Raw genomic sequence first — 14972 nt, forward strand, 5'->3', positions numbered from 1 at the left:
GAATCCTGTATGTTGTCCATTTATGTTGTTTATTGAAGGTCTATGTGCTGATGAGCCAACTCTATGGGCCATCTATTCAACTATTTATAGAATGACCATTTTGAAGCACTTTTTTTTTCTCTCAGTTGACAGGCTAAACTTTTAAAAATTATTATGGATCTTATTTATGAGGTTCTGCAATCTTCTCAGGTTTGATGCAATCAGCACAATGTCATCTATAATCAAGAACATCTGGAAGATGTCAGTACCTACTGCATGGATATTTTACCTGAGGTTTATGAACTTGGTTTTTAAAATTATTTCAATAACTATTTTAAAATAAATTGCCAGTTTTGTAATAGTAAGGATTTAATTTTATGCTTTTATAAACATTATTCTGAGGAATCCATAGATTTCACCAAAGGGACCCACAATGGAAAAAGGTTAAGAAGTGACCTAAAAAAACAGAAATTTCTTCCATTTATATTCTTCACTGGAGATTTTTCAGGTTGGAAGTATATATCTTTGGCCCATAGATATCTCTCTTTTTTGATATAATCACATTCATTCAAAAAATTCTCTCATTCACATTTTGAGAAATTTTGTATGATTCTAATCAGTGATTAAGAATAATTTTATTCTTACTATAATCTTATATTCTAGGTGAGAAATCTGAAAAGGAAAGTAAATAAGTAATAATCCATAATTTTAAAATCTGTAACCATACTTACAATGGATTTGACTTATTATAAGGACTTATTTTAAAGGAAAATGATGAAAACATAAAATCAATGAATTATAAATTAATGCCTGTCACTTAATTATACTTCTTGGATTTAGATGTTTAATGTTATTTGAAAGGAACATATGTTGCCAATTGCCAGGTAGATGTGTTCATTCTACAAAAAAAAATTCACAAGTACAGTAATAAGGGTCACATAGATAGGAAATTTGATAATAAACTATCAGAAATATATACTCAACAGAGGTGAATCTTACTTTTAGGTAATGTGAGACCTTTTGTAGTGCAACTATTGTTGTTAAAGCTACCATTTCTATCTTCATCATTTTGCTATGTAATCTAGAAGCTAAACTACATTAGGTGTAAGAGTAGAAAGGGGAAATGGAATGGATTTTCCTCTGAACTGATCTTTAATTAATGAAAATATGCTGTTCCCAGAAAACTGAAATCAAAGGGAATATCTACAAATGGCCACAAATAGACAATAAATCTGTGCTACTACTGAAATATTAACATTCTGGGGATTAGTGTTAATTTACATTCAATAAAAACCTGTAATTATATAGAGCTTTAAGACTTACAGAATGTCTTCCTCACTACTAATCTATGAGATTCATAGTCCCAATATAATGATGTCCATGTTGCAGATAAGATAGCTGTCTGTGAGGTTAAGTGATTTGTCTAGTTAAATACTTAGTAAATACCTAAGACTGAATTAAAATGTAGATTTCTCCTAAGTGCAGAGCTGCACAATTGTAGTAAGGAAGGAAAAATTAAAAACCTAGGTCAGCCCAATAGCATAAACAGCCTTCAGTTTCATAATAATCTCTGAAATTTGTTTTATCAGAATGTAGATCAATTCAGTTGTGAATCCCACCAACACACAATAAAAACAGAATACCACAATCTAATACATAGTATAATATATCTAATATAATACTTATAATAAATATGGATAATGAAGGAAAACCAATTTCCATACAGGCCATGTTCAAATATATATGTCTCATCCTGTATCTTGAGGGCTATGACCTTCCCACTGGGACATGTACAGCATGGTTTATCATCATTATTCTATTTATTAAACTCAAATTGAAATGGAAACCACTAAACCATATATAAGAATCCCATAGGCTACATATTGCCTTCAAAAAACACATATTAACATTATCTGTGTTTATATATACATATATATGTAGGCAATTGACAATATTTTTAAAATCTTTCTGTAATTAAAAGCATATACTGTGTACTGAGAATAAATAGCATAATCATTTCTAGAGACCTAGTTTTATAATATCAACAGCATATATATATGTGTGTGTATATGTGTTTGTATGTGTGTATGTGTATGTATGTGTGCATATGTACATATATATGTGCATGTATATGTATATGTGTGTACATATGTATGTATATATAATATATATATATATATATATAATTTTGTTAAATATTTTATAATTACATTTTAATCTGCTTCCTGCCACAGGCTTGAGTGTTACAGGTTATACTGTGGGATGTTTGTATGTTACTTTTGCTCTAGAATCATGGCTGATCATTACATTATTTAGAATTATTAAGTCTTTCAAAATGGTTTGTCTTTCCAATGCCATTGTTACTGCAAAAACTTTTCCTCTGCTTCTATAGATGGCTCACATTTTAGACCTCATACACCAAATCAGTTGCCAAAGTTCAATCACTCTCCATAACATATCTTATATGCTTCCTTCTCTTCAATCATATACCTACTATCCTAGTTCAGGCTTTCATCACCTCTCACTTGGACTATTGCCATCTCCTCTTAATTAGTGTCTATCTGTCTGTCTTTCTCTGTCTGTTTCTCTCTCTCTCTCTCTCTTTCTCTCTCTCTCTCTCTCTCTCTCTCTCAGGTATTTTCCAAATTAAATCCATCCTCAACATGGCCATCAAGGTGATCTTTCTAACATACTTGTCTGATCATGCCTCCTCTCTACTGAATTTTGTGGGGTCTCAATTCCTCTAGGTTCAAACATAAACTGCTCACTTGGCAATAAGAATTCTTCCCAATCTGCCCCCTTGCTACATTCCCAGCCTACTTACCTACTACTCTCCTCCATACTCATTGCAGACCAGGCATATTTGTCTACTTGTTCTTTATAGATATCACACCATCTCCCATCTCTATTCCTTTGCACTGGCTCTCCCCCAGTGTTCTGAGTATCCTCCTGCCACATCTCTGCCTCCCAGAATCCTTGGTTTCCTTCAAGTCGTAGCTCATGCACTATTTTCTCTTGACATCCTTTACTTCCAAATTTACCTTGTATTTGATGTATATAAGTTAAATAACAGGTAGAGAGTTTGCTGTATTTCTTTAATTTAATTAAAAAAAAACAACAATCACAATGTTTTATAAGACAAAAAGATTATTTTCAAAGTATTGCATTTTTGGTTGGGATGCTATAGTGAAAGATTAATAGAGAGCAGCATGCAGATCTCTCACATAAACTCTGGTAAATATCTAAGAATGATAACTGAAGGATAAAACAGAAGCAAGCTCTTTTATTCAATCCAGAAATACTTAAAAATATTCCAGAAGTAATGGAGGTAGGTGAATGTAATAAACTAGGGAAGCCAGTGCCAACTTGGATAAACACTGAATCAAGGGAGATAGGAAGTGGTAGGGAAACCATTATAAACTCCGATAACTGTCCCATGACCTAGTCAGAATTCTCAACAAGTGTGTTGAAAGTCAGTGTCAACTCCAGTAACTGGATTCCAGAAACCCAGTCATTGACATGGTTTATCAAGACATAAACAAAGATAGAATTATCCCTGAAAAGTTACTGAATATGGGGGGGGGGGGAGTGGCAGGATATGCTCTTTGCCGGGCAGTAGGAAACACAGTATGGGAAAATGTCAACTCAGTGTGGGAAGAGAAGACTATGATTTTCACCTTCCCACTGGAGCCTGTTACAGTCAGAGCAGAGGTCAGAACCAACTCCATAGAGTAAATGATGCAAAGAAAGGTTAAAGAGAATTCCTGAAGCCTGAACTCAGATGGGGCCACCAGGAGAATGAGAGAGAAAACATAAATCAATGCAGAGTATAAGACCTAATGTTCATTATTTCTTCTAAATTGGCAGCAGAAGTATGTAAGGTATAGATAGGACAACACCAACTTACCCAGAAAGTACAGGAGGACATGGATTCAAGCCAAAAAAAATCCCAAACTAAAAACTGAGACTGAAAATATGAGTAAACAGAAGAAAACACTATACACAATGAAGAAATGCTATAGGTTATGAGCAACCCAAGAAGTAAACCCATAGAAAGAGAGTAGCACAACAGCAAATACAAAAAGATATTTAGAGGGAAAAAATGGCTTGGGCATATGGATAATAGGAATGAGTGGAGTTATTAATGGTAATGAAAAATATTGAGAAAAGAAAGAAAAATGAGCATCAATGAAGAGATTGTAGAAATATATAGTATATCAGAATGTGGTTCACAGGTTGATATAGGTAGGTAGGGAAACAAAGGATCTACCATGTTCAATTTAATATGTATTTAAAATAAAAGCTATTAGTAAGTTTGCTACCCTTCTCTTTATAAGTAAATGTGAATGAGTGTTGATGATTTTATTCATTGGCATAAGAATTTCCTGAGACACATGATAACTTTGATAAACTTTCATGTTTTTGGCAGAAGTGATCCTGTGTTTTTATTGAAGCTTAACTAATATATACTGACAGAATGCGACAAAAAGAAACCAGACTGAACTGGTTATCTCAATTTTGTTTCTATTTCAGCTAAATTTTGGATTTTATTTAACTATAAATTTCATTGCTATCATTTGTTGTGTTTTTATTCTATCTTTTTTTTTTAATTTTGTTTTGTTTTGTCTTTTTTTTTTAATTTGGACATCTCTCCAAGGAAACTTGGGCATGCTGTAGCTTTTTAAACTGAACAATTAATTGTCTGCTAGTGATATTGCAGCAGCTGTTGGTTTAAAGAAAGCAAGAATATCAAGGATCACTTAGGCTGATAATGGAACAGTGCCAGTTACATTGAAACTGAAAGGCAAATTTGGTAAAAAAAAAAAAACAGAAAAATTAATAATATTAATAAGCTTGTTATGTATGTTCTAAAATGCAGTGAGAAAAAAGTGCTTGTCGCAGGCAAGGAATTGAAAAACTTTAGTGTTAAAGACTGGGAAAAAAGGTTTGTTTTTGTTTTTGTTTTCTTCTAGGTCACTCGTTCATTACAGCTATATCAAAAACTATTATCAAAAGCAGTCCAGGCAAAACTATAATAACTGGCTGTAAGATGAGGGGGAAGGATAAAGAAGGAATTTTTTTAACTTCCTGCAGGCCTGTAAGTCTTTTTTTCATTTTAGGGGAATAAATAACTGAGAAATGTATTGATATAATGAGAAATGTATTTCTTTTGAAATTATAGAATTTACTAAATAGGATGTTGAAACAGAGGTTGTACTGTATATCACAAAAGGTTATAAAAATCTGTATGGTGCAACTAGTTGCCATAGTAGATAGAGCATCAGGCCTGTAATCAAGTGGACTTGAATTCAAATCCACCAACAGACACCTACTAGCAGTGTGACCTTGGGCAAGTCACTTAAACTCTCTTTGTATCAATTTCCTTATCTATATAATGGGAAAATAATAGCATCTACCTCCCAGGGTTGAGTGGTTAGAACAGTGCATTCAAACAGAGTAAGCACTATATAAATATTAACCTTGTTTATCTTAAAAATATTAATTAAAATGCTTATTTGTCTTGAAAACTAGCTTGATTTTAAACCTTATTGAAAGTCTATGAATATAATTAAAACCAAATTTAACAAATGACTTAACCAGTCAAGATTAGACTTAACAAAATGAGCTGTCCTTCAAAGATACATGTAATTTCCAACTTGATTTATATAATTTCCTGAGGAATTGAAGAACATGTGTCAAAATATTGTGAATTTAATGTCAAATTGTATAAAACAAGTGAATACCACAAAAGAATTATTGCATATTGTTTCTTTAAAATGAAAAAAAAAATTGTAAGATTTATTATATGTACGTCTATTTTATTTTGTTTCAGTTAATTTGTAAATGACTTCAATTGATATTTTGAAAGTCAATAAAAGAAAACAAACATGGAAATATAAGGATGAGAATAGCCTAGGATGAGCAGCCATGGATGTGCCATGGTGTACAATGCTGGAGCAGGCATCTCAATGAGATCACAGATCCATTGATATACTAAAGCACAAGCCCTAAATATTATAACATGAACTCTTATAACAGATAATGCATCAGTATCCAAGTTCCTAGATCAGCTCTTGTCTGTTTCCATTTTTCTAATTAAGATGTTTCTGATTTTTCTATTTTTTAAAATATAAAATATATCTATGTTATGAAGGTCAGTTAAGCAATTTGCTTAATGTCAGAGAAGCAATGTCATTCAGTTCCTTCCAACCCTGATTATACACTCTCTCCCTTATAGTGAAAGAAATAACACAAAGGGCGAGGAAGAGCAGGCAGCTGGAGGGAGTGACTGCATGGGACAAGTGGCCTGCCTGCACCAGGACCAGAAAGCCTAACAGAGTGTGAGCACTGCTGGTGGTACTCGAGGACCCTGATTAAGGCCAGACTGTGGCTTCAGGTGGATAAACCATGCTCTGCCTTTTGGCTGGCACATCATGTTACTGAACAACTTACTCTTCCTCCCTCCTATGTTCTTTATTTGGATTCTATTACAAGTAAGAAAACATGGGAACTAGGTGAACAAATTTCCATCAAAGTTACTTCTCATGGTTTCTACCTGAAGAACAAGCTGGGATTGATGGATTGTTTGCTGCCATAAGGGGGTTTGGAGACATATCCTGTGTAAAGAGCAGAAAATCTTTTCCAATTCCTGTCTCATTGGGAATGTTACAGGCTTACCTTGGGGATGCTTTGCCTGAGAAAATGACAATCAGTTTCTATGATGGAATGAGGAATATCAACCTGACAGGGATGATCCTGAGTCCTAGGGAAAAAATCATCAAGGAATAATTTGTAATTTTGAGGTCAGACCTTATTAAAAGGAAATGCAACCCGCATAAATCCACGGCATTCCTATATATTACTAATGAAGCCCAACAAGAGATGGAGAAATTCCATTTAAAATTACTGTAGACATTATAAAATATTTGGGAGTCTACCTGCCAAAACAAACCCAGGAACTATATGAACACAATTACAAAAAACACTTTTAACACAAATAAAGTCAGATCTAAATAATAGGAAAAAGATCAGTTGCTCATGGTTAGACTATGCTAATATAATAAAAATGACAATTTTACCTAAATTAATTTACTTGTTTAGTGTCATACCAATTAAACTACCAAAATATTTTATAGAGCCAGAAAAAAATAATAACAAAATTCATCTGGAGGAACAAAAGTTTGAGAATATCAAGGGAATTAATGAAAAAAAGTGCTAGGGAAGGTGGCCTAGCCATATCAGATCTTAAACTGTTATTACAAAGCAGCAGTCATAAAAACTACTTGGCACTGGCTAAGAAATAGAGTGGTGGATCAGTGGAATAGGTTAGGTACACAAGACACAGTAGTCAATGACTATAATAATCTACTGTTTGATAAACCCAAAGACTACAGTTTCTGGGATAAGGTCACTATTTGACAAAAACTGCTGGAAAACTGGAAAATGGTATGGTAGAAACTGGGCATAGACCAATATCTCATACCTTATACCAAAATAAAGTGAAAATGGGTTCACAATTTAGATATAAAGGCTGATACTATAATCAATCTGGGAGAGGAAGGAATAGTTTAACTGTCAGATTTATGGAGGAGGGAAGAATTTATGACCAAACAAGTGATAGAGAGCATTATGAAATGCAAAATGGATAATTTTAATTATATTAAATTGAAAACTTTTTGCACAAACAAAGCCAATAGGACCCCAGTTGAAGATATGTACAGTTGGTGCAGTGACAATGTGATTAAAGACTGGCTGTTTAAACTGCCCCAGATCTCCACATTTTTAAAAGTGATCATCAGGTGAAGATTCTCACCCAGAACTTGCCAGTTTCATTCTAGAGTATAAAGATGCTCCCCCCACAGAAAATAATCATCACCCTCCTTAACATTCCTGCCATTATTTATATCATCTCTGACTGCCTACAAAATTCTAGCGCACACAGAGACTGATTTTTTTTCTTACGCAATTCATGACTATAGCTTTCCATAACTTAGTGGGAATATTACAGACAAAGGTCCTGGCTTATTAGTGTTAAAGGACAGGAGTGGCTATATATTGGGTGGATTTTCATCTCATTCCTGGACTGTTAAGAGCCAGTTTTAAGGGGAGAGTAGATCCTGCCTGTTTACCATTTTCCCAAACTTGCAGTGTGCACATACAGTGGATACAATGAACATGAAATGTTTTTGAATTATGGGCAACAAGCTATATCACATGGATTGATCATGGAAGGTCAGTTTGATTAATTTGGACTTTTGATTGATTATGATTTTTGAAAGGACACACCAAAGCAGATCTTAGAGGTTATATTTATAACAGTCCTCACTATCAGTCAGGGAAAACTTTATCAGATACCCTAGAAGTATGAGCACTTGAAGATCTCACAGATGAGAAGGCAACTAATATGAAGAATGTTCTGGATACAAACACTGAGATGTACTCCCTGTTAGAAATGATTGAAAAAAGTCATCATAGTGAAGAAATTTGAGGTCTATGTGAAGAAGAGAAAACAAATGAACAAGATGCCATTCTCAGCTACATGTTCTTAATAACTGCAATCTGGTCATCTGGAGAAATTAATTAAAATAGAAGTAGTTCTGAACATAATAACCTTTATTATATAGAAATGGATTGATTTTCAAAATTGGTACCTTAAACTTAATAATTTCAGAATCTGAGGGGATAAAATTTTTGTCTAAAGTCTTATAGGACAGAGATGTTCATGGGCCCATAATACTCTGAAGTGGGGCCTGAACCAATTTAAAATGTAATTAGGAAACATTTACCAAAATAAATAAAAACACAATAAAACAGAGGAGACTTTAATGTTTTAAAAATAAGTAAAGGTATTTCCCACAGGTACAGTTTACAGACCCTTATTTCAATTTGGTTGACACCATTGTTGTAAAATATTTTTCCCTTGTCTTTTGCTAATTGATGAGAAATTGAATCTCATTTTTAAAAAGGCTTAATTTATACCTTTAATGAGTTTATTTTAACTTTAAAGTTCAGTTATATGTAATGATTTAATAGTTGTATAATTAAAAAGTCACAAATCCAATCCTATTAGGAAAATTCATTAGAGACTTGAAATGTCCTATAGGAATTTTAATCCTTCCTCTTCCCTCTGTGACAATTAGTGTCACAGTCTTGGCCTGATGTTTAGGGAGTGCTTATTTTGCTATTTGACAAGATTGTGAAAAAGACTCCTGAATCTTTTTCACAATACTTGAAATACTTGATATCAATGAATACAAATATATGTGCTAATATCTACACAGTGTGTCAAACACAGATCTAACTGTAATATTCTCACAACAAAAGTCATCAAACTGGGAACTGCAAGAACAGTTTAAACCTTCTTTCTGATTCAGTTATCCATTCCGATTTTCAAGGAGTGCATAGGCAGCCAATGGGAATGAGTTTATATTAATTTAGTATCAGAAGACTTAATTTATTAAGTAATGGCTGCATTTTATGCATGACCTATATCCATTAAAAATAAAAATGAATTAACTCATTTTCTCATCAAGTAGATACTAAGAAATGTGGAGGGGGCATCCAACAAAACATGTCAGTCTCTGCAAAAAAAAAAAAGCCAAATATTTGCTTGATTAAAATGACTCATCAGATTAGAGTGGTAAAGAGGAATGAGCTTTGGATTTGGAATCCATAGACTGGTACAAACAAGATTTGTATACAAATATTAATAATCGAAAGAACCTCAAAAGGGCTTCAGTTTTGGAGACGTTGAATTTAAAATGTCAACAAGACATCTTAAGATGACTGAATGGCAGTTGGAGATATAAAGAGGTCAGAAGAGAAGTTGAGCAAATGAATGTGATATTCATCAACGTAGAGATTACAGTTAAATCTTTGGGAGTGGATGAGATTGCCAAATGAAGTAATATAAAGAAAGAGCCCAGGACATATCCTTGGATATCATGAATACATGACTAGCAAGTATGACTTGGAGGAAGATCCAGCAAAGAAGACTGAAAAAGAGTAATCAGATACGTCAGGGAAAAGCTAAGAAAAAGCAGTGTCATGGAAACCTAAAAAGAACATACTATCCAAGATGAAAGCGTCATTGACGATGTCAGAGGCCTAAGAGAAGTGAAGAAGGTTGTAGTTTAACAAAAGACTATTATATACAGCAATTGAGGGATCTTTGGTAATTTTGGAAATAATAGGTTGAGCTTTATAACCTGTAGCCAGACTCCAGAGAGTTAAGAATAAAGTAAGAAGAAAAGAAGTGGAGGCACCAGTTATAGAAGGCCTTATCAAGGAGCTTATCTGTGAAATCTTAGATCTGAAATGTTGGAGGCATCAAGGGAGGGGTTTTTCAAGGATAATAGAGTTTGTAAGGAGTAGGCAATTAGCAAGTAAAGTGTTAGAGATGGAATCAGGAAGACCCAAGCTCAAGATAGTGATCAAAGAAGATAATAGGTGTAAAGTGTTTCATAAACCAGAAAGATCAACATAAAAGCTGGTCATTTTTTAGTAATAATAGTAATCTTGATGAGAATTGATATTATATCATTTATTTCTCTCATCTGTACAGAATTAATTTTTTAACTGACCAATTTTTCAAAGTCAGATTTCTGATTGCTTTGATGGCTCAGTGTACACAAAAGATCAACAGGGTTTGGGGAGAGAAAAAAAATGAAGAAGTTTGGGAAAGGAAGAAGATGAAGGCAGAAGGGAGGTTAAAATGTATATCAAAACTTCTGCATAGAAAAACCATGAAATGACTGAATGGAATAGAGACATTGGGCAAATTATATATAGTAAGTCTGGTTTTCTTCTGGACATTGCCTAGTAAATTCAGTTTGATTTACACCCAAGTTGGATCAGCTAAAGCACTTTTCCCATTTAATGAATAGCAGTAAGCTATTATGGAGGTAGGGGGAGTGAATTGACCAAAGAAATAGTTGAATCATTTTTATTAAAATGAAGAAGAAAGGGAAAGGAAAGGGAAAAAAAAAGAAGGCAAAGATGTTCAAAATGTCAATCAGGTTTTGCTAAGCACCTGCTATGTGTTAGAAACTGTTCTATGTGCTGAGAATACAAATAAATGCAGAGACAGTCCCCGTTCTCACTCATTTTCTACCTTTGTCAAATTAGATAAGAGATGTAACTTCTTTGGGGCCTCAGTTTCCTCATCTATAAACTGAGGAACATCCAGATTATTTCTAAGATCCTTATCTTCTTCAGATTATAGGATAGAATAAACCTCTTTCACAGAACCTGAATACCATAAGCTCAATACACACACACCCATACACATATATACATAAATATGTGCGCGCACACACACATATACATATATACACATATATATACATACATGCATATACATATATATGTATACACACACACACACACACACACACATATCATCTAGAAAGTCATTGATTGAAGAATGGCCGAACAATGGCATATGGGTATAATGAAATATTAGTATGTCATAAAAGTTATGAATGTGGGGAAATTCAAAGAAAGTAAGAAACATTTGCATGAAGTAATAATGTAAAGAAAGCAGATCCAAAAGAAAAATAAAGATAATATCTTTAATAATGTGAATAATAATACCAAAGATGCATCTGAATTCAAATGAATCACTTAACCTCACTGGGTTTCAGATTCCTCAGCTGTAAAATGAGGGGTCTAACAATGATGTCTTCAAAAGTTCCTTCCAATTGTAAATCTATAATGCTAAGATCATATGATCTTATAAATTCTAATGAACAATCTCTCTTTTGGAGAACTGCTAATGAAGTACACCTTCTTCCTTTCAGTAAAAGTGAAGAATTCAGATGTTGAAAGTAGAATTTATCCAGATAGAAATGGTCACTCTGTCAGAGAGTTTGGCTTAAGAGAATTTTTTTTTCTTATTTCCAAGCAAGTGTTCACTGGGGGAAAGTAAAAGGTAAATAAACATGAGATTTAGGGTTAGGAACATCATCTCAAAATAAAACAAAAGTTTGATTTTTTTTTTAAAAAGATATTCACTCATAATGTAAGCAATTAAGAGTCTCGTCTTTGGAGTGGGGGAACCTGGACTTAAATCTCACCTTTGACATTCACCATCCATGTGATTTTGCACCAAACTATTTTGATTTCAGTTTCCTTGCCTAAAAATGAGGGAGTTTGACTAGATGCCATATGTGGGTTTTTAATACTCTAATTTATGAATTAAAGATCTCCTTAAAAACTCAGATGGATCTGTCATCTCATCAGCATGGATATACTCTATATCAGTGATGTAAAGTTCAGTTAGAAACAGGAGCCCCTAATCCATGCCTAAGGATCCTTATGGAGAATATAATATTGAGAATATAGTGTTATTATTTTTATTTTTTAATAGATTTTGTTTAATACTTCTAATTTTAATCTGAATCAAATGCCCCATGGGCAGCTTAACAGCTCTATTCTACTATAGATAGCGTTCTATTCAGACTCATGCCCTTAACAATTTTTATCCATATCCTTGTATGACTCATCAGTAGAAGATCTATCTCACATACTGAAGCCTTCTTTTAAGTATTTTCATTTTTTTGTGGCTAAAAACACTATATTTAGGCTGTTAGATGTGTTGTGGTGGAAAATACCAATATTTAACACTTTCACAATTATTAGCTCATGAAAAGTCTTTCTTAACTCAAGACAGTTGGCTAATGCTATAACCCCATTTTAGAACTGCTTACTCAACTGAACTAGAATTGGCATGTCAGCTGCCATTAGCTGAACTTTATCTTTCCTTCATTTGATTAAAACAGATGGTGCCTTACTTGTTTTGAAATAAGATAGCACTGGGTATTCCTTCTTTACTTACTAGTGCTTTGAAAATTCTTGTATATATAAAAATATAGTAAGAATATAGTATGGAAAGCAGATCTTATTATGACTAGGCACATAGGAGGCTGTTCTGTTAAAATTTTAAAACTTATACTTAAAATTATTATGCTCACTGGTAACATATTAATGTCGGAATTATTAGCCAAAAGGCTGTTATTCACATTGGGTTGTAGAGAAATTTGACTTTGTTCTTGCTGACATTGTTTCCACCTTGCTGTAATATAAGCTGCAGCAAATCACATGTAAGGTCTCTGATGTATGTGAGCCTTTTTATTCCATCGAAAACACATTTTGAAAACTGGTTCATTTCTCCAGATGAAGATCAAGTGTCAGCGTTTTAAACAGCCTAAGTAAAAGTCAGTCACGAGTATGGGTGAATTCTGAGGTCTTCCTATTACATAAATGATGAAGATTCAGTTAGAAAGTGAACTTTTATTCATTTGAATGTGATATTAAAAAGATGATGCCTAGATTAGAAAGGAAGGGGATAGGAACAAACAATCTGGAGAGTTTTGAAGTAGCTTAATTCTAGCACCAGCAACAAAGGTATGATCAGGCTTCTATTCACTTTCCTAAAGGTATCTTCAGGATTGTCCTTTTGAGCAGTTGTAGTCAATACTCAAAAGAAGTTCCTGGAAGTTCTTAATTCCTAATGGACTAGATTTCAATGGCCCACAAGAAGGAGCTGACCAGCACCAGGGCCATGGGAGGAAGGCTGCCTTAAATACAACAAAATCACATATTGAGGTAATAGAACCTTAAAGAAAGGTGGTTTTAATAAAGAATTCTCTTTATACTGGATGCATTTGTTTAGATTTATATTCTGTAGACTATGATGACAACTCAATAATGATTGCTCCAGACCTCTGTATTAATAAGATTTAATATAGCAAAGTTTCCAGAAATGTGTGTTTTGAAATATTATGAGTCAGAAAATATTCCTCTGAAGCTGTATCTCATCAACAGTTTTTATGAGTTTGGATTCAAAGAATTATATATAGTTTGTAAGAAAAAAACGAACCCCAAAGCAAGCAAATTAGTTAACTAGTTCTTATGCATGACAGATATGTATGTTAGAATGCAATACGTCTTCCATAAACCTTTTGAAGTTCACATTTTGGGAGTTAAGGGTAGAACAGAATCCATTCTGTTTGCAGATGTATTGCATTGTAATTGCCAGAAGTCTGGGACTGAAGTATTAGCTCTGCAAAAAAAAAAAAAAAAAAAGCACTATGGTTTCAGAGATCTTTAAATGGGGCTCTTAGATCACTCAAGAGAGGTGAAAGACTATATATTCCAAATACAAAGACTTCAGTATGCCTGCCATAGCTTAATCTAACAATAAACATAACTTTCACATATATTAAAATTATTTTAGGATGTTTTCATAAGTATGGTTTAATGTTAATATGATTATATTGTGGCAAAAAACCACATTGGGTATAAAAATTTATGCACAGAAAGATTTGTTATGTGTTTTATATGGATATATCTCAAACCCAAAGCAAAATTAATTCCTAACTTTTTTAAATCTGAATATATAATGTTTTAAAATGGATTCTTCTTATAACATACCTTGATTCATTTTAAATGTTTTATTTTAATGTTAATCAATAAGAGGAAATTTTGTTGTATCTTCAACTATAATTATAAAATCCCTTTGATTTCCTGAAACATTTATCTTTGGGGTTGAAATTGTCCATGAGTAATACAAAGCTAAAGGCTGCGTGGATATATGGATTGAAAATTTAGACCACCTAATTATTTCAACTTTTTTCTCCATTTGATGAGGTGGCATTTCTGCATGAGGACTATGCTGAAATATGAATATATAAAGTAACTTTTAATACTGTGTGGGGCTAAATTTCAAAGGAAATTTCTTTAACTCAATTACAATAAATTCATGGGTATATTTTTTCCAACATTAAATGTGGTCTGCTCTCTAGATCTACATCAACAGGCATTTATTAAGCACTTACTATGTGAGGGAGTCCAGAAAGGACTCCCTCACAAAATATCATTTGAGTTGGATCTTTGAGGAAGATAGGGATATCAAGGAGCAGAGGTAAAAAAGAAATAATATTCCATGCATAGGAAAAAGCTGGTGCAAAGATTGATGAAAAGTTATTAAC

The 14972-nt window shown here is 33.2% G+C and overlaps 1 pseudogene; it reads left to right on the forward strand.

The window, feature by feature from the left end:
- Nucleotides 1-7692: 7692 nt before the first annotated feature.
- Nucleotides 7693-8563, forward strand: LOC118847292 (annotated as a pseudogene).
- Nucleotides 8564-14972: the final 6409 nt, after the last annotated feature.

Source organism: Trichosurus vulpecula, chromosome 4 (assembly GCF_011100635.1).
Source record: "Trichosurus vulpecula isolate mTriVul1 chromosome 4, mTriVul1.pri, whole genome shotgun sequence".
Classification (NCBI taxonomy): domain Eukaryota; kingdom Metazoa; phylum Chordata; class Mammalia; order Diprotodontia; family Phalangeridae; genus Trichosurus; species Trichosurus vulpecula.